Consider the following 20,134-nt stretch of genomic DNA (forward strand, 5'->3'; position numbering starts at 1 on the left):
TGAACAAATAATGAAGGAGAAGTTCCCTAATCTGGCAAAGGAAATAGACTTCCAGGATGTCCAGGAAGCTCAGAGAGTCCCAAAGAAGCTGGACCCAAGGAAGAACACACCAAGGCACATCATAATTACATTATCCAAGATTAAACAGAAGGAGGGAATCTTAGAGGCAGCAAGAGAAAAGAACACAGTTACCTACAAAGGAGTTCCCATTAGGGTATCAGCTGATTTCTCAAAAGAAACCTTGCAGGCAAGAAGGGACTGGAAAGAAGTATTCCAAGTCATGAAAGGCAAGGACCTACATCCAAGATTACTCTATCCAACAAAGCTATCATTTAGAATGGAAGGGAAGATAAAGTGCTTCTCAGATAAGGTCAAGTTAAAGGAGTTCATCAGCACCAAGCCCTTATTATATGAAATGTTAAAGGGATTTATCTAAGAAAAAGAAGATCAAAAATAGGAACAGTAAAAATGACAGCAAACTCACAGTTATTAACAACCACACCTAAAACAAAAACAAAAGCAAACTAAGCCAACAACTAGAACAGGAACAGAACCACAGAAATAAAGATCACATGGAGGGTTATCAATAGGGGAGTGGGAGGGGGAGAGAGAGGGGAAAGGTACAGAGAATAAGTACCATAAATGGTAGGTAGAAAATAGACAGGGGGAGGGTTAGAATAGTGTAGGAAATGTAGAAGCCAAAGAACTTATAAGTATGACCCATGGACATGAACTATAGAGGGGGAATGTGGGAGGGAGGGGATGGGCAGGATGGAGTGGAGCGAAGGGGGGGAAATGGGACAACTGTAATAGCATAATCAATAAATATATTTTTAAAAAAGAAGTTTTTCATATTAGATTACTTTTAAAAAGAAAGCAAATCATATTCAAATTGTTTGATAATCTGTGCGGTATGTTGCTTTTGATGGCATTATTTCCCACTGCACAATGACTTTCACTAAGAGAGTCAAGATTTATCTGACTAGCAATAAGAAAGGGAAATAATTAAGTTGAAGGTGATTATAAACTAATTAAAGACTACCCATTTCTAATAATATATATTATAAAGATAAATAACTATGAAGAAAAAAAATGTAATTTTATTTTGTCTTTTCTTTTTTTAAACTGACTAATCCAAAGTGAGTCTGGATGTTTTTATGGGTGTATTTTCTTTGTTTAAAATTGTGTTTTATACCATCCTGACTTCCTTGCTTATCATTCTCCTGCTTCCATTGTGATTGTATATTTATGTCTGAATTGTCTTTATCTTGTCTTTAACTTATAAAAAATTATTGCTGCAACCAATTTATTGCTGTTTCATTCACATTGTTATAAGAAGCTGTCAGTTCATATTCTAAGTTCATTCATTGTATAATATTCCATTCTGCCTGCACCACAGTTTATCCATTCCCCTGTCGATGAGTATTTGGGCTGTTTCCAGGTTTTTCCTGGGGACAGTGCTGCGGGGATCATTCTTGTGCACATCTCCCGGAGTACATGCACAGCAGTGTATCTTGGACGTATATCAAAGAGTGAAATTGCTGGGTCATTGTATGAAGATACAAGTTTACAAATAAGGCCATACTGTTTTTCAAAGGACAAATTAACCTCTATATGAAAATTCTATAGGAACAATAAAAGTTAAGATTAAATATCTGTAAATATTTTTAAAATAAAATTAAAACTATAAAAATTATGGTTTAACTCCCACCATGTAAGGGTACAAGCAACAGCATTCCAACAGCCTTGACAATGGGCCGCTGACCCTCTGTCCCTGAAATGAAACTACAAATCCTTGGGTGTGAAGACATCATGTCAAATAAAATAAATTCTCCAATGGTTATGAGTTTATGACAATAACATCTTTGAAAAAATGCAGCACTTTTATCATTTACTTCCAATTTTTGAGATACAATAAGTAATCTTCCCAGGAATAAAATGGACAAATAATGGAAAGGGAGACAGACCTATTCAGAGAATCTCAAGCTTATTAACAAAATAACATTAAATCTTTTGTTCATGAATGAAAGAATCACTAAATATGTTCTCAAAAAGCAAAAGTAATTGAGGAAACTATGTCTTATGTTTACCTCATTTTATGTCAAAGTGCTTCCATCTTCTCTGACGGAAGATAGATTCACCAAGGCTCTCACTGGGTGAGTATGCTGAGGGTCCTCTACTTCAGTGGTTTTAACAACTGTGTACCACATTTGAATCTTAAATGGTCATAATTTACCTCCTGAATCTTTATTTAAATATATTGACAGTGCAGTAAAGACCTTCATTTATCAGCATGGCATTTATCAGCAGGTCTTCATACTGATTAATTATATGCTAACATACTGAGAATCTGCAATCTGAGAATTTCTGCCTTTCCAGAAGTATGTGGTAAATACCACCATTATTGCCAGCCTGCAGCAATCTTACAGCAAGCCTTCCTGCATGAGAGCACAAGCACGGCTCACCGCCTTCAGAGAAGACCTGCAGAAGAATGCCCAGCACAGCACTGAGGTGGGGAGTCTGGGCGCAACTGTGCCTAATAAGATGATGTTTACTCATGCCTGGGAGAAACAAAGTTCATAATAATCACTTCACTATTACTTTCATTATCTTTTGATTTGCTAGTGCCTAAATATAATAAACACTGCCATATTCATTTATGTTCTTGCATTTATATTGGTAATTATGATGGCTCCCTCGAGTTTTCACATTATCAAAAGAATTGGCAATGCTTCTATTTTTGTACACATGAATTCATAATGTGCACTTACCGTTCACTATCTTTAATATTTATCGCATGCTTTCTATGTGTCTGACACTGTTTAACACTAAAGACATGGCACTGAACAAAAGAAACTTCATGCTTTTACGAAACATTCAAATCAAGGGGAGACAGACCAATCACCAATTAGTAACATAAGTGCTATGAAGAAATTTAAAGCTGGGTAAGGGGAAATGAGGTAGTTATGCAGGGGTGGGGGTTATTTCATTTAACACAGTCAGGGGTCAAGGAAGGCCTCCGTAACATGGTGACAACTGAGCAGAGAGCTGAAGGAAAGGGAAGTGCATTCTCAGCAGTGGAAACAAAGTGCTGGATCTTGGGGCTGGGACCAACTGGTATTAGGTGGGAGAGTGGCAGTAAATAAAATCAGGAGACAGTGTGAAGGAGGACTAAGGCCTCCCTATTTTTAAAAATAAGGGCCTCCTTATTTTAATCCAAGGACTTTTGTTTTCCGCCCCCTGAGTGAAGGTTTGGAGCTGTTGGGAGATCTGACTTTAAAGGACCAGTCTGGCTACTGTGCTGAATCTAGACTTTAAGGGGTACAGTTGAAAGCAGGCAGACTAGTTAGGGGCTACTGTGACAGTCCAGAAGAGAAAAGCTGCTTGGCCCTGAGCCAGCTTGATAGTGGTCAGTTGGTGAGACATGGGAAGATTCTGAATGTAGTTTAAATGTGTCTTGTTTGTTCTATGTATGAGTTGATTTATGTATGTAAAATAGGTATGAAATAATCATTCACAAAATATTTATTGAGTGATTTATGCTAGGCCAGACATAATTCTACACATCTGTGATGCAGCAATAAACAAAACAAACCCCTGCCTTCATGGTTTAGTGGGTGAGACATTAAACCATAAATAACAGGGCTAGGGGGACTGGGAGAGAGGCAGGGGCCGTTGGGAAGGCCTTCCTGAGAATGGATCTGATGTTTGGAGGCAGTTATAGTTAAAATAAAAATATCTACAAACTGGCAAATATGAGATTAGAGTTGAAGGTTGAGTTTTAAATATCTTTTAAATTCCTTCAATGCCCTCCTTGCATATAAAAAGTGATTAAGAAGTAGTTTCAACATATTGATACCAACTTAAGACACCTTTGAAGACAGTAAAACAAAATGTATAGGAATAAAGAGACATCTATATCTGGAATATATCTTAAACAAATGTAGAGTAATTTAGTCTACTTAAAGAACTAGCTGATTCAAAGTGTTAAGTAGGAATTGGGTTGTGGAGAGTTATTTAAATGATAAGAACAGGGTTATTTGATGGTAGGAGGGTAAGGATACTCAGCAATGAAATTCTACAAGGGCCTCAGAAATGGAAGTAAAATGAACCTCTGCAGCTGGTTCAAAATTTTAACCTTTTGTGCTTTGAGGTTATTTCTATAATTGGAATAAAAATTAGAGTATGTTTTAATTCATGAGTCTGAAAGGTTTAAGAAATTTTTGCAGATGGAATAAATGGTTAATTATTGATATAGTCATCACATTCCGTAACATCAACCTTTCGCTAGGACAAGACTTAACTTTATCCATTAGGGAAAAGTGCCACTTGACATTATTCTAATTTTCTTGAAAGATATCATTCACTCTTGGCTACATTTGACCCACTTTTCAAGCAAAGACACAAACATTCAACTAGCATCATATATGCACAGGGTACAGAGAAAAATTACTCAGCCCTTAAAGAAGACTGTACCATAAAAACTTTTGTTCCAGAGTAAGTAACAAACATCGAATCATGTGACAAGTATTTGCTCTCATTAAAAAAGATTATGATCATATTCAGTAATGCTGGATCTACATCATGTGAAGGCACCTAACTCTAATCTGGACATTCATCCTAGTGCTTGTCACATGCTTTGACTTGTCAATGGCTATGAAGTTATGCTGTACTTACAAACTTAGCCTCAAGGAGAAAAAAATAAGCAACTGATGAAATGCCAATCTCTGCCATGATATACCTCAGAGCCATGAGAAGGTCAGTCATTCCAAGAAGCAAAATATTTAGCCTCATGGTGCCAGATTTATTGAAGTAGCTTTTCATTTCCTTATTAAGACTCACAAAGGATGTATGAAAACTTGCTAATCTGTTAGAAAGAACAAAGAGCTGTTGCTGACTTTGGAGCTGAGGAGAGGTCATAAACCCAAGAATGTGGACAGCCTCTAGAAACTGAGAAGAAGCCAGCAAGAAAACAGGGACCTCTGCCCTCCAACCCCATGGAACTGAAAACTGCTAACAACTTGGATGAGCCTGGTGGGACAAGAACTCAGGCTTACAGAGACCTTGATTCTGGCCTTGTGAGACCTGGAGCAGAGAAACCAGCTGAACCTCCACACCTCTCACATAATAGTGAGGTAATAACTTTATGCTGTTTTAAGCCACTAAGTTTGTGGTAATCTTTCAAAGCAGCAACAGGACTCCAGCACACCCCAGTTAGAGATGACTAAAAGAGAGATGAATTAAGCTGTCCAAGTTCACACAACTATTACGTAGCTGACCTGCAGTTCAAATCCAGGCAGTCTGACCTCAGAACACACAATTTGATCAATGCGCTCTAACAAATTTAAATGTTGTTATTGTCATTATTACAGAGCACATAGAAATCTGTCTCATACACTGATTTCTGAATCAACAAATAAAACTAATGAGTAGTAGGGGGTGGGAATCCTAATTCATTATAACTTCTTAGGCCCAGGGGTGTGTGTGGGGACAACATTTTAATAAAAGCCTACAAGGAGGTCTGGGCACAACAGGTTTTATAAAATATGTGAGAATAAAAAAACCTGAGTTATATTTCTTTCTATATATGCTTTTAAAGAAGAATGGGAAAAATCATCATAAAATGTCAGCTATGCTGGATTAGATGAGATTTTACTTCTGCGTCCAGGAGGAGAATCACTTTAGAGTGATGAAAAGCTTATGTATGTAATTAAATCTTATGATTAATGGAACTGATATTTTTCTATGTAAAAGGAGAGGCTGAATTTTTATAGCTGTCTCGCAACCCTTGCCCATGACAAAGTTCTTTCTCAAAGACCCCACACAAATTTCTCAAAGGGCAAGATGATAAACTGACTAATAAAAATTAATTACAGTCTATTCTTAGACATTGTTAATGACATTACAAATCTTATCATTCTGCAGGACTGAGGTGTGTTTATTGCCCAATTAGCCAGTATCTACACTGAACTCCTGCTCTCAGAATGAAATGTCATGTTGCAGGCAGAACAAATAATTGGTGATACTTTACATTTCAGTCTAATAATAAAAAAATAACTGCTGATGATACCTAAATAATAGGTCAGCTATCCTGTTCTGCAGGCATTTAATGGGAGCTGTATGCCTGTCAGTGGAAATAGGTGGCATAAATAAAAATATATAAAACATGTGTAAAATAATCTATCTAAACTTCCAAATTTAAAGATCCTATCCAGGCCAGCTGTTAGACAAGCATGATCAGCTGCAAGACCTGTTTATGTGGATGTCAGTCCACCAGAGGATGGAAAAACAATAATAGCATCCATAAAGGGGAACCTCTGACGATATAATATGCTGATCTTGAACAATATGGCAATATCCCAGAGAAATGAAACCTGGCTTCCCCCATGAATCTAGTGCTATATTAAGTGGGAAAAGGACAATAAATGTGTAGTTACAGTAAATAAACAGTTAATATATGGAAATCATATGACCTCTATACCACCTTACCCCCTGCCACAGGATTCAGCTGACACTACTACTCAGGCTATAAGATTTGGTGTCCTATGAGTTAAGCCATAAAGCCGAGAGCTAAGCCCAGAGTTATTTAAGTCTGTTTTGGGTGTCTCTGCCTTCTCGCTTAAGTTTTCAAATTTGTTCATGGACTCAATGTAAAAATTGATTATGTGCATAGATTCAGCAAAAGTAGGTATTTACAACACAGATTAATGGAAACAGGGCAGAGTTAAAGGTGGGTAGCAAGCTAATCATTTGACATCCCTTCAAATTGATACTCTTGAAGCAAATTTTCAATATTTATTTTATGTGAGTTGACCCTCTATTAATACAAGTTGGATACCTTTTTAAATAATCATTTGTTGGCTGTTCTCTTTTTTCCAGCTAAATCCAAATAAGGTACTCATCACATAAAAGCATTAGTGAAAAACGCAAAATTTACGTTGAAAATTAGTGGAAAAGCGCTGAAATGAGGATTTCATTCAGTTCACAATGCATTCCAAAAACCCCTGACTATCTCTTGGCCATCAAGGGGCTTGGTTTCCTCACCGTTTTTGCTCTTCAAGCCCATAATCTTCCTGCTATTAGAAACTTCTATTGCCTGTATTAAGAAGATGACTAGCCCTGGCTGGTCTGGCTTAGTGGATTGAGTGCCAGCCTGCTAACAAAAGCATCACAGGTTCGATTCCCAGTCAGGGTACATTCCTGGGTTGTGGGCCAGGTCCTCAGTAGGGGGTGCATGAGAGGAAACCACACATTGATGTTTCTCTGCCTCTCTTTTTCCCTCCCTTCCCCTCTCTCTAAAAATAAATAAATAAAATCTTTAACAAAAACAGGAAGACTAAAATAAAAAATACAGACAGTAACAGTTGTTGGCAGGGAATGTAGATAAATTAAAACTTTTATTGCTGATGGGAATTTAAAATAGTCCAATTACTTTGTAAAATTGTTCCTTAAAATATTAAACATAAAGTCACCATTTAACCTAGCAAATCTACTCCTAGGTAGATATCCAGGAGAAATTAAAGGAGAAATTAAACCTATGTCCATATAAGAATTTGTACGTAAATGTTCATATCAGTACAGCATTATTCATAGTCAAAAGATCGTGCCCATGTAGAAACTCATAAATACGTGCTCATAACAGAATTATTCATAATAATCAAAAGTTTTAAAACAACCCAAATGTGGGGTCATTTATGGTTCCATATAAATTTTTGAAATGTTTGTTCTATATCTGTGAAATATGTCATTGGTACTTTAATAGGGATTGCGTTGAATCTATAAATCGCTTTGGGTAGTATGGCCATTTTGATGATATTAATTCTTCCAACTCATGAGCATGGTACATGCTTCCATTTGTTTGTGTCTTCCTTAATTTCTTTCTTCAGTGTTGTATAGTTTTCTGAGTACAAGTCTTTTTACCTCCTTGGTTAAGTTTATTCCTAGTATTTTATTTTTCTTGTTGCTATATCGAATGGGATTTTTTTCCTGATTTCTGTTTCTGATGTTTCATTGTTGGTATACAAAAATGCCTTTGATTTCTGAATATTGACTGTGTATCCCGCTGTTTTGCCAAATTCACTTATTAGGTCAAGTAGTTTTTTGGTGGAGTCTATATGATCTCACCTTTAACTGGAACTCAATCAAGAAAATAAACAAGCAAGCAAAGTATAACCAGAGACATGGAAATTAAGAACAAACTGACAGTGGGGGAGAACCAAGATGGCGGCGTAGGTAGACACACTGCGCCTCCTTGCACAACCAGAACTGACAGAAAATCGAACGGCAAGGAAGTCCGACACCAAGGAGATAAAAAAGAAACATACATCCAGACCGGTAGGAGGGGCGGAGACGGGCACCGGGGCAGAGAGGACTCGAGTGGCTGTGGAGGGACTGAGACTGGTGGAGTGTAGGACAAACAGGGCAGGCAGTCTGACCACTAGCAGACCCTGCGCCCCACATTCTCGCACAGATAAACCAAGAGGGCCGGACACAGAGTGGCGGAGAATGGGGCAGGCAGAGCGGCAGGTAGCACCCTGCAGCCCCACATTCACGCATAGATAAACCGGGACGAATGGTGGGGAGCAAAGCAGACCGCGTAACCCAGGGCTCCAGGGCAGGGAAATAAAGCCTCAAACCTCTGATTGAAAGTGCCCGTGGGGGGGTTGCAGCAGCAACAGGAGAGACTCCCAGACTCACAGAAGAGGTCTTTGGAGAGACCCACAGGGATCTAGAGTGTGCACAAGCCCACCCACTCAGGAACAAGCACCAGAGGGGCCCAGTTTGATTGTGGGTAGCAGAGGGAGTGATTGAAAACCGGTGGAGAGTGGAGTGGGCGCCACTGCTCCCTCTCAGCCCCTCCCCCACGTACAGCATCACAGTGCAGCAACCAGTGTTACCCCACCCCGGTGAACACCTAAGGCTCTGCCCCTTTAAGTAACAGATGCGCCAAGACAAAAAAAAAAAAAAAAAAAAAGGCCCAAATGACAGAACACTTCAAAGCTCCAGAAAAAATACAACTAAGCGAGGAAGAGATAGCCAAGGAAAATGTACAGGGAACCAATAGTGAGGCGAAGGAAACTGGGACTCAAATCAACGGTGTGGACCAGAAGGTAGAAAGAAACATCCAACCAGAAAAGAATAAAGAAACAAGAATTCGGAAAAATGAGGAGAGGCTTAGGAACCTCCAGGACATCTTGAAACATTCCAACATCCGAATTATAGGGGTGCCAGAAGGAGAAGAGGAAGAACAAAAACTTGAAAACTTATTTGAACAAATAATGAAGGAGAACTTCCCCAGTCTGGCAAAGGAAATAGACTCCCAGGAAGTCCAGGAAGCTCAGAGAGTCCCAAAGAAGCTGGACCCAAGGAGGAACACGCCAAGGCACATCATCATTACATTAGCCAAGATTAAAGAGAAGGAGAGAATCTTAGAAGCAGCAAGAGAAAAGGAGACAGTTACCTACAAAGGTCTTCCCATAAGACTGTCAGCTGATTTCTCCAAAGAGACCTTACAGGCAAGAAGGGACTGGCAAGAAGTATTCCAAGTCATGAAAGGCAAGGACCTACATCCAAGATTACTCTATCCAGCAAAGCTATCATTTAGAATGGAAGGGAAGATAAAGTGCTTCTCAGATAAGCTCAAGTTCAAGAAGTTCATCATCACCAAGCCCTTATTATATGAAATGTTAAAGGGACTTATCTAAGAAAAAGAAGATCAAAAATAGGAACAGTAAAAATGACAGCAAACTCACAGTTATTAACAAACACACCTAAAACCTAAACAAAAGAAAACTAAGCCAACAACTAGAATAGGAACAGAACCACAGAAATGGAGATCACATGGAGGGTTGTCAATAGGGGATTGGGAGGGGGAGAGAGGGGGGAAAGGTACAGAGAATAAGTAGCATAAATGAATAGTGGAAAATAGACAGGGGGAGGGTAAGAATACTGTAGGAAATGTAGAGGCCAAAGAACTTGTAAGTATGACCCATGGACATGAACTATAGGGGGGGATGTGGGAGGGAGGGGGTGGGCAGGATGGAGTTGAGTGAAGGCGCGGAAATGGGACAACTGTAATAGCATAATCAATAAATATATCAAAAAAAAAGGGACAAACTGACAGTAACCAGAGTGGAGGTGTGAGGGGATAATGGGGGGAAGGAGGAAGGGTTTTCAGGAACATGTATAAAGTACCCATGGACAAAACCAGGGGGGGGGGGGGAAGCAAGGGAGGGAGGTGGGGATGGGTGGGGAGCGGTGGGGAGTAAATGCAGACAACTGTAATTGAACAACAATAAAATAATTTAAAAATTAAATAAAATCTTTAAAACATAAATAAAACCCAAATTCCATCAATGAATGAATGAAGAAAGTGTGGTACAGTCATACAATGGAATATTAACCAGCCATAAAAAGGAAGGAACTAAAAGCTTCTGCAGGGCTAAAGAAAACAGCACTAAAATACAAAGAGAACCAACAGTATGGGAAAACATATTTGCCAATGATACCTCAGACAAGGGCCTGGTCTCCAAAATATATAAAGAACTCCCATGACTCCACTCCAGGAAGACAAACAACCCAATTAAAAAATGGGCAAAGGACTTGAACAGACACTTCTCCAAGGAAGACATACAGAGGGCCAAGAGACATATCAAAAGATGCTCAGCATCACTAGCCATCAGAGAGATGCAAATTAAAACCACAATGAGGTACCATCTCACACCAGTCAGAGTGGCCAACATAAACAAATCCACAAACCAATGTTGGAGAGGATGTGGAGAAAAGGGAACCCTAGTGCACTGTTGGTGGGAATGCAGACTGGTGAGGCCACTGTGTAAAACAATATGGAATTTCCTCAGAAAACTAAAAATGGAACTGCCTTTTGACCCAGCAATTCCGCTGCTGGGATTATACCCTAAGAGCCCTGAAACACCCATCCAAAAGAACCTATGCACCCCAATGTTCATAGCAGCACAATTTACAATAGCCAAATACTGGAAGGAACCTAAGTGCCCATCAGCAAATGAGTGGATCCAAAAACTATGGTACATTTACACAATGGAATTCTACGCAGCAGAGAGAAAGAAGAAGCTTATACCCTTTGCAATGGCATGGATGGAACTGGAGAGCATTATGCTAAGTGAAATAAGCCAGAAGGTGAGGGACAAATACCATATGATCTCACCTTTAATTGGAACATAATCAACAAAAGAAAAAAGCAAACAAAATATAACCAGAGACATTGAAATTAAGAACATTGTAACAATAGCCACTGGGGAGTGGGGAGGGGATAGTGGGGAGAGGGGTCTATAGGAGCTACTATAAAGGACACAAGGACAAAATCAAGGGGGAGGGTAGAGGTGGGGGATGGAGGTGGGACTGGCTGGGGTGGGGTGGAGGGAAGGGGAGAAAATGCAGAGAATTGTAACTGAATAAAAATAAATAATTAAAAAAATAAAAATAAAAAAAAGGAAGGAACTCCTGATACATGTTCCAACATGAATGAACTTTGTAACTTATGGTAAGTAAAAGAAGTCAGTTGCAAAAGCCCACATGTGTGACTCCATTTATATGAAATATCCATAATAGGCAAATCTATATGGATAGAAAGAAGATTAGTATTTGCTTAGGGCTCAGGGAAGTGGAGAGAGAAAAGGGAGGAGGAGGAAGGAACAGGGAGTGTCTGCTAATAAGCTCCAGTTAGTTTCTTCAGTTATAAAAATGTTCTAAAACCTGATAGTGGTGATGGTTGTACTCTGTGAATACACTAAAAACCACTGAATTGTACACTTTAAAAGGGTCAATTTTATGGTGTGTAAATTATATCTCAATAAAGCTGTTATAAGGAAATTCCGTTGGCTTTAAAATCAAGTATAAGGAAAAAAGTCAGAGGAGAACTTACAGTTAAAGATAAGTTTATCTACTTTTCCTCCTAATGCCTCACTAAAATGACAATAAAAGAATTTTAAAGGTAGAAGCCATCACAAATAGAGAACTGAAAAGGACAGTAGATGAAAGACTTCAACAAAGTTACATGCACACACACACTTCCAGACCATTTGTTCTAATTCAAAATAATTTTGCTTAGTCAGGGCTTCTCCTTCAAATTTGCATAATCTCACTACTCAATACTATCTCACAGCATCAAAGGCAGTTATAAGGAAAATAAAGATTTATATATGTACTCAAGAAACCAAAAGATCATCTAGTTATCAGGATCTACAATCTTAGAGAACATATGATATTATAAACACAAGTAAAGTTTTTCCTGTCATGTGAATCTGATGGAAGCAGAACCAACTAACATGTCATGAAAATGTGACCCAGCAGTTCCAGTGCTGGGACTATAGCCTAAGAATCCTGAAAACACCAACTCAAAAGAACCTATGCACCCCAATGTTCATAGCAGTGTTATTTACAATAGCCAAGTGCTGGAAACAGCCTAAATGCCCATCAGTAAATGAGTGGATGCAAAAACTCTGGTACATTTACACAGTGGAATACTACACAGCAGAAAGAAGGAACTCGTACCCTTCACGACAGCATGGATGGAACTAGAGAGTATTATTCTAAGTGAAATAAGCCAGGACGTGAAAGACAAATATCTTATGATCTCACCTATAAGTGGAACCAAATCAACAAAACAAACAAGAGAGTAAAACAGAACCAGAGACGTGGAAATAAAGAACAAATTGACAGTGACCAGAGGTGAGGGGGGAAGGAGATAATGAAGGAAAGAAGGGGAAGGCTTAAGTCAAGGAACATGTATAAAGGACCCATGACAAGGACAAGCATGGGGCGGATTGAATGTGGGAGGGGGGGATGGGCAGGGCAGGGGAGAGCAATGGGGAAAAATGGGGACAACTGTAATTGAACAATAAAATATTTTTAAAAAAATATGTCATAAAAATGTATGGAGTCAGTGTGGAAACCTGGGAGTCCTGGTACCACATTTCCAACTCATTTCAAAGTAGCTTTCACAATATGAATGACTGGCACCTTGGACAGATATGCAGATGGCAACCTTTTAATTCTATTCTGTATTTAGGTCTTTATCCAGAAGGAAAGAATAGTTTTAATACTTGGCATTGCTTATAGGAAACTTAAAAGGCGTATACTGGAAATGAAAAAGGTTTAAACTTATAGTTTAACATAATGATTCTATTTTTCATAAACATCAAAATTTGTGAAGGTCGAATACTTTCAAAAGAAAAGGAACTTCTCAGTAAGAAGGAATTAACCTGGGGAAGGAAACATGTCCATACACTTCCTATGGAGCTCAGGCTATCCAAGGCGTGATGACTTAACTAGCCTTGTAACTAGTCAACACTTGCAATGTAAAAATCACTCAGCTAATCTCAAGCAATGCAAGTGTCATTATGATAGAGAGCACAGGTGGCAAACAGGGTCCATGGACCGAATCCGGTCCTCCACCTTGTTTTATCTGGCTGGGCACCTTGTTTCTACCCGGCAGCAGCACCAAACTCCTTTCCCCTAGATAAGGAGTAGTTACGTGTATATAGTCCTAAAATTACATTCGGCCCTTTGAAGGCAGCCTTGAGGCTGATGTGGCCCCTGGTGAAAATGAGTTTGACACTCCTGGTATAGACTATAGATAAAATACAAGCTTGACTCAAAGTCTCCTAGTGAATTCTCACATAATGAAGAAAAACAGAACTCAAGGCTCAAGCACAAGTCAGCTTATTAAATTAGGTTTCTTTAAAATTAGGCATTGTACTGATTAAAATGGACCTATTATTAGGGTGCTTTTCTTAAAAACAGTTGCTGTCTACATTATCAAATGCTCATAAGCTAAAATTCACAAGTACTTTATTCTCACATAGTTTGCACAGCTATTATATGTTCATTTAAAGGAGTGATCACATGTTCTTCCCAAGATTCCACTCTAATGACAATAATGTTTAAAAAGCATAAGCATCTGGCGGAGGCAGGAGGAAGCAGCAGAGAAGTAGATGAGATTTCAAAGACATTTGGAAGTGAATGCACGTGACAAATCAGAGAGGCTGTTCCAAAGCCTATGTGTCTCCAGGGAGCTTGCGGCTGCCCGGTGCATCCAGGCAAGTGTGTTATCAGGCAGGAGTGCTGAGGCTTAGTCTCTGGATATCAATGGATTCCTGAGGAAGCCCTGGCTCGAGTGAGGAACTGGTTGAAAAAGTGAGAATTAGTGAAAGTCTGCTAAGAAATAATGGGCCGATGAGCACACTTCATACTTCTCTGCTATTAAGAAACTTGATGGTTGAAAAGTATGTCCACATACTGACATTTTGGGTCCCCAAATGAAACAGGCTAGATTTCTTTTTATTGATCCTCACTTTCTATTCCTTCTAAAGTAAGGTACACCAGCAGACAAGCCTACTGGTCTCATATACAGCATGATTTATTCTTAAATCACACAGCCAAGCCAACAATCATCATATATTTGAGTGAAGAAATGCCAAAAGAAATCCCACAAAGAGAAATAATATAGGGGAAAGAAGAAAACACCCCCTCCCCCAAAAAAAAACTTTGTTAGTATCTTCAGAAAGATAAAATAAAAATAGAATGACATAAAGAAGAGAGTGCCTTGGGAAAAAACAGAGTATGGATATTAAAAATATAAGAGACAAAATTTAAGAACAAACAAGGTTGAAAAATAAAGTTGATTAAATTTCACAGAAAACAGGATTAAAAGACAGTGATAAGATCTCTAAAGGAATAATATAAGAAAGATGCCATAGGAACATTTCCAAGGTCAAAAGACAGTATTTTCCAGATTAAAGGGACTTACTGAGGCCCCAATACAATGAGGAAGAGACTCCAGGAAACAGTCGGTCCAGGCACAATGGTGAGGGAAGCTTAGGGTGATCTCTACAACCAGCTCAAGGAGGAGCAGAAGAAAGAGGGCCAGAGAGGACTCTCCCCAGAGACAAAGACTTGATAAATTATTTGATGACTTTGAGGGGAAGAAGTTAACAGTGGACTTGTTAGAGCAGTTTGAATAAAACTACAGACAGGTTCACAGAAAATTATATGAGTGAAAACATGAGACAAATACTGACATTGGGCAATCTGCCTCATACACACACTCTTACACAGTCAAAACAAGTCCAGCATTAACTATGAAGTCAACCAAAATCATGATATAACAATATTGGAAGAAACTGTTTGGAGTGACAATGTAACAGAGCTAATTCCACATATTTCATAAGCAGAAGTGATGAGATAATGTCTAAGAGAAATCAAAATATAACATTATAGGTATGTCATCAAATGGAAGCAAATAACAAAAGAACAGCAAAACAAGTGAAAACTGATCTCCTCTGGGAAAGAAGTAAGGGTTGCCAAAGGGTAGATAGGGGGTTTTCTTTATAAATATTTCAATTTTATTTGGTTTTTGCATAAAATCATATGCATGTATTAGTTTGACAAACATGTTTCTTAAACTAAAGGAAAATATGTCCAAGACAATGAGGATATGATTTTTATTGAGGGCAATACAATTACGTAGGAATGTACCACTTTAATATTTGATCAGTAATTTTACAGAAAGATTATCAAATCCAGTTACAGCTATACCCTGCCAACACACACTGTGCGCACTGTTGCAATCACGTGTCTGTGTTTTCCAAACACCTCTGTCCCTGTAACCTCTCTTCTGGGAGCACAAGCCACCCGTGGGAATGCTGCCAGTTGTCTAAAGCCCAGCTAAGCACTGCCTTCCTCTTCCACACAGCTCTTCTGACCATCTCACTTAGAAATGATTCCTCCCTCTGAACCCCACTTGATTCTGTGTGTTCTGGCTCTCTGTGCACATGTTCCATCTCCTTAATAAAACTGTAAGCTCACTGTTGGCAGGACAGTACCCTAATTTTCTATGTGAGCAATAAAATACCAAACCTAATGGCTTCATCTCAATTTAGTAGTTGAAAAGTTTATCAATCACTGACCTCATATTAACAAAAAGAGTCCGATGCTATATATGAAGTGCTATGCATAATTTGCAGGTTTACCTGTCATTAAAATTATAAAAAATATAAAAAAATAAAAATTACTAATAACTGGTAGCCAATCCAAAAATATCCTAAATTAATCTGTGGAAGGTGTGATTTACCATGTTAATCAACAATCAAAAGTTCAAGTATTTTCAATTAATTTGGGCAAGAATTTTGAAATCTTCATCTTACTTCCAAATTAACCCATTTCTTTTCCTTTTCCTTCCTCCTTTCTAATCATTAGGCAAGTAAGTACACATTCTTCTGTAACTTTTTTTTTTTTTTTTTAGATAGGAGAGTTAGGAGACAAAGGGTAGAGACTAATATTAAGCTTATAAGTAAAAAGCTGAGGGAATCACATTAAATGACTTGTCTTCTTACAATCAAGAAAACAAGGGATGAGAGCCAGGACTTAGGATGAATTGGGACATGAGCATGGGGAAGGAAGATTGCATTTAATTTTTTTTTAACCCTCACATGAGAACACTTTTTATTTGCTTTTAGAGAGAGAGGAAGAAGGAGATGAAGGGAGAGAAGGGGAGAAAGAGAGGGAGAGAGGAAGGAGGAGGAGGGAGGGGACAGGAGGAGGGAGGGGAGGGGGGAGGGAGGGAGGAGGGAGGAGAGGGTGAGAGGAGGGGAGGGGGGAGGGAGGGAGAGAGAGACAGACAGAGAAATATTGATGCAAAAAAGATACTTGAATTGGCTGCCTCCTGCATGCCCCTGACTGGGGGATGAAACCCACAACCTAGGAATGTGCCCTGATCCCGAATCAAACTTGCAACCCTTTGGTGTACAAGAGGACACTCCAACCAACCAAGCCATATTGACCAGGGCAGGAAGATTGCATTTAAAATTTGGAAGCATGTGCCTCATCTCCAGAGATGGTGATTTAATTGGTCTCAGTATGACATGACCTTTGGGATTCTTCCAAGTTTCCCAGGTCATTCTTATGGGCTCCCACAGTTGAGAAGCACAAGCTTACCATTAATTATTTATTATATGACTAGCACTGTTTAAGGTGCTTTATGTGGATAAACTCAGTATCCATAATAAGCTCAGGAAATAAATACTATAGTCATACTTCAGTACTTGTAGGCTTCAGAACTCAGCAAACCCTGTACTTGTTGCATCTGGATAAGAAAACAATGCTGCAGCACTCAGCACTTGATAGGGATTCATCACACTTCCTACAACTTGTATGAGTCACAACACAGCCCCCGAAGAGAAAATGCTTCATCACTCACCACTTGCTCACCACTCAGCACCCTTCTCTGGCAACGAAACAGAGGTTGACACAGCAGTCTCAGGGCAGCTCGCGAACAGTGCAGACACCCCACATATTCGTTGTTTCTGTCTTGTACTTCTGTGCATTTTAAGTGCTAATCATGGGTTGCAGAACGGTTGAAAGTGATATCACTAAATCAAAAATGCAGTTAATAAGAACCAGGGTCAAAAAGAAAAAAGATTGTAGCTAAGTATGAGAGTGGTGTAGGTGTGACTGATACCGCTCTTATGTTCCAGATGCTGAGTCAATGACCATGATGACAGTGAGAAAGAAGGAAGCGACTAAAGCAGCAAGTGTTGCTAAAGGTGTGAAGTCTGTGAGTAAGCAACGTTCACAGACATTGGAAGAAGTTGAAAAACTGCTTTACACCTGGATTAATGAAAAACAGTTGGCAGGGGACAGCATTTCTGAAGCAATAATTTAGGAGAAAGCTAGGCAATTGCACGCTGATCTGTTAAAAGACAAGCCCGGAAAAAGTGGTGAGAGCACTGAACTGTTTAGAGCCAGTCAGGGATGGTTTGATAAATTTAAAAAGAGACTGGCATTCCTAGTGTGGTCAGGCATGGAGAGGCAGCCAGTGCCAACAAAGAAGCTGCCGAGAGCTATGTCACCAAGTTTAGGGAGTATGTGGAGTCTGAGGGCTTTGTCCCCCAACAAGTGTTTAACTGAGATGAGACTGGTTTGCTCTGGAAGGAAATGCCTAACAGAAGCTATATTCCTCAAGAGGAGAAGGCATTGCCAGGGCACAAGCCAAGGAAGGACAGGCCAACTCCTCATTGTGTGGGAATGCTAGTGGGGAGTTAAAGCTTAAGCCTCTACTAGTGTATCACAGGGAAAACCTTCGAGTTTTCGAGAGAGAGCATGTGATAAAAAGCAAGTTAAGTGTGATGCAAAGGGTCAGTACTAATGCTTGGGTGACAAGGCAGTTCTTTATAGAGTGGATGAATGAAGTTTTGGGCCCCCTGTGAAAAAACATTTGGAAGAAAACGAACTGCCTCTGAGGGCTTTGTTAATTATGGACCATGCTCTTGCTCACCCTCCAGGCTTGAAGGACGACTTACTGGAGTTCAGCTTCATGACTGTGAAGTTTTTGCCCCCTAGCACAACTCCTCTGCTCCAGCCCCTGGACCAGCAGGTCACTTCCAACTTCAAAAAACTGTATATGAAAGCCCTTTTCCAGAAGTGTTTTGAAGTAACCTCGGATATCCAGCTGACACTCAGAGAGTTCTGGAAGGACATTTTAATATCCTCCACTGTGTTACACATATAGATGAGACATCCTCATCTTCACTGGTGTGAAATGTCTTATAAGACCATGAAATCCGCCTGGAAAAAATTGTGGCCAGAAGTTGTAACTCCAAGGGACTTTGAATGCTTTGAGGATGATCCTGGTAGCCCAATAGTGGAGCATGTCATGTCTCTGGCAAGTTCATGGGTCTGGAGGTCAATGATGAAGATGCCGAAGAGTTAGTGGAGGAGCACAGAGCAGAGCTGAGCACAGAGGAGCTGCAGGAACTTCAAAAGCAGCAGCAACAGATAGTGGCTGCGTATCTTCAGGTGAGGAGGAGGGAGGGAAGAAGTGTCTCCTGCACTGATAAAAGAAGTGTGTGGTAAATGGGTTGAAGTTCAAAACTTGTGGAAAAGTATCACCCAGACAAAGCTCTAGCAAGCTGAACTATGGACCTGTTTAACGAACAAGGCCATGCATTAGAGACATTTGGAAACATAGACAGAAACAAGTTTCTCTTGATAGATTTTTAGTGAAACTCCCTAAATCTGAGTCTCCAACAGCGTTCAGTGAAGCCAAGAGACAGAAAACAGAAGACACCCCTGAGAAATGGCCTGAGGTTATCTTGGAAGAGGACTCCCCTTCCAACAATTAACCCCCACCTCCTCTACTTCGCACCATCCCATTATGCCAGGAACTCCACTCAGTACAGGTAAAGTGATGTTAGTTTTATTTTATTTTTAAGTAATTGTTTTCTCAATCCATGTCTGTTTAGTTTTAAGGTTCTGCATTACAAAAGAACCTCATTACTTAATATTAGCCCAGTAAAATGTGAAAGTTCTGGGGAATTTCCATCAGTTATTTCTAATTACATTATTTCTATGGGAAAATTTCAGTACTCATCAGTTTTGTCACTCATTATGAGTTCTGGAATGAATAAACTACAAGTATGAAGGTACTACGGTACTATGACCTTTGAACAGTTAGGGAAACTAAAGGGGGTGGTTTTAAGATGTCCACAAAGCCTGAATGTTCTCTCTTCAAATGATAATGGAGCCTAATTCTCCTCCTGTTGAATACAGGCCAGGTTAAACCTGACTCATAATGAACAGAATGGGGTACAAATGATGTATTTGACTTCTGGGGTTAGGTCATTAAAAGGACAGTTCCCTATCTTGAAAGGCTCACTTTGGGGGAAGTCATCCAACAGCCATCTGTAGAGGCTTGTATGGAAAGGACCTCAGGCCTCTCACCAGAGCCGGCACTAAACTGCCAGCCTTGGAGTCAACCACCCGGCAAGAAGATCTTCCAGGCCCTGTCAAGCCATCAGCCCCTTGCAGCCCTTGCCAGCTCCTTACAGCAGCCTCCCCCGACCGGCCCTGACAACTCGGACTGTTTGCCTCACCCACAGAAACCGTGAGATTCAATGTTCACTGTCGCTCAAGTCGCTAAATTTTGGAGTAATTGTTATACAGCAATAGACAGCTAGTACACTAAAGCATAAAAAGATTAAGTGACTTGCCCTAATTAAGGCAGCTAGCAATTGGTAAACTGAAATTTGAAACTAGTTGGAATGGACCCAAAGTCTATGGTGTAGGCCACATGCCATAATTTCTTTCTCAAAATGAA

General features: G+C 39.6%; 1 protein-coding gene across 5 annotated transcripts in view; it reads right to left on the minus strand.

The window, feature by feature from the left end:
- FAM13A (family with sequence similarity 13 member A) overlaps window positions 1-20,134 on the minus strand; it is a 278,405-nt gene that overhangs the window by 222,005 nt on the left and 36,266 nt on the right. Inside the window, exon 1 of one of the 5 annotated variants that reach the window (XM_053922890.1) lies at window positions 17,237-17,252. The exons of the other annotated variants lie outside the window; for them this stretch is intronic. The gene's annotated coding sequence lies outside the window, so the exon portion shown is untranslated. Of the gene's footprint in view, window positions 1-17,236; window positions 17,253-20,134 lie in introns of those variants that run through there. 5 annotated transcript variants of the gene reach the window in all.

Source organism: Desmodus rotundus, chromosome 4 (assembly GCF_022682495.2).
Source record: "Desmodus rotundus isolate HL8 chromosome 4, HLdesRot8A.1, whole genome shotgun sequence".
Classification (NCBI taxonomy): domain Eukaryota; kingdom Metazoa; phylum Chordata; class Mammalia; order Chiroptera; family Phyllostomidae; genus Desmodus; species Desmodus rotundus.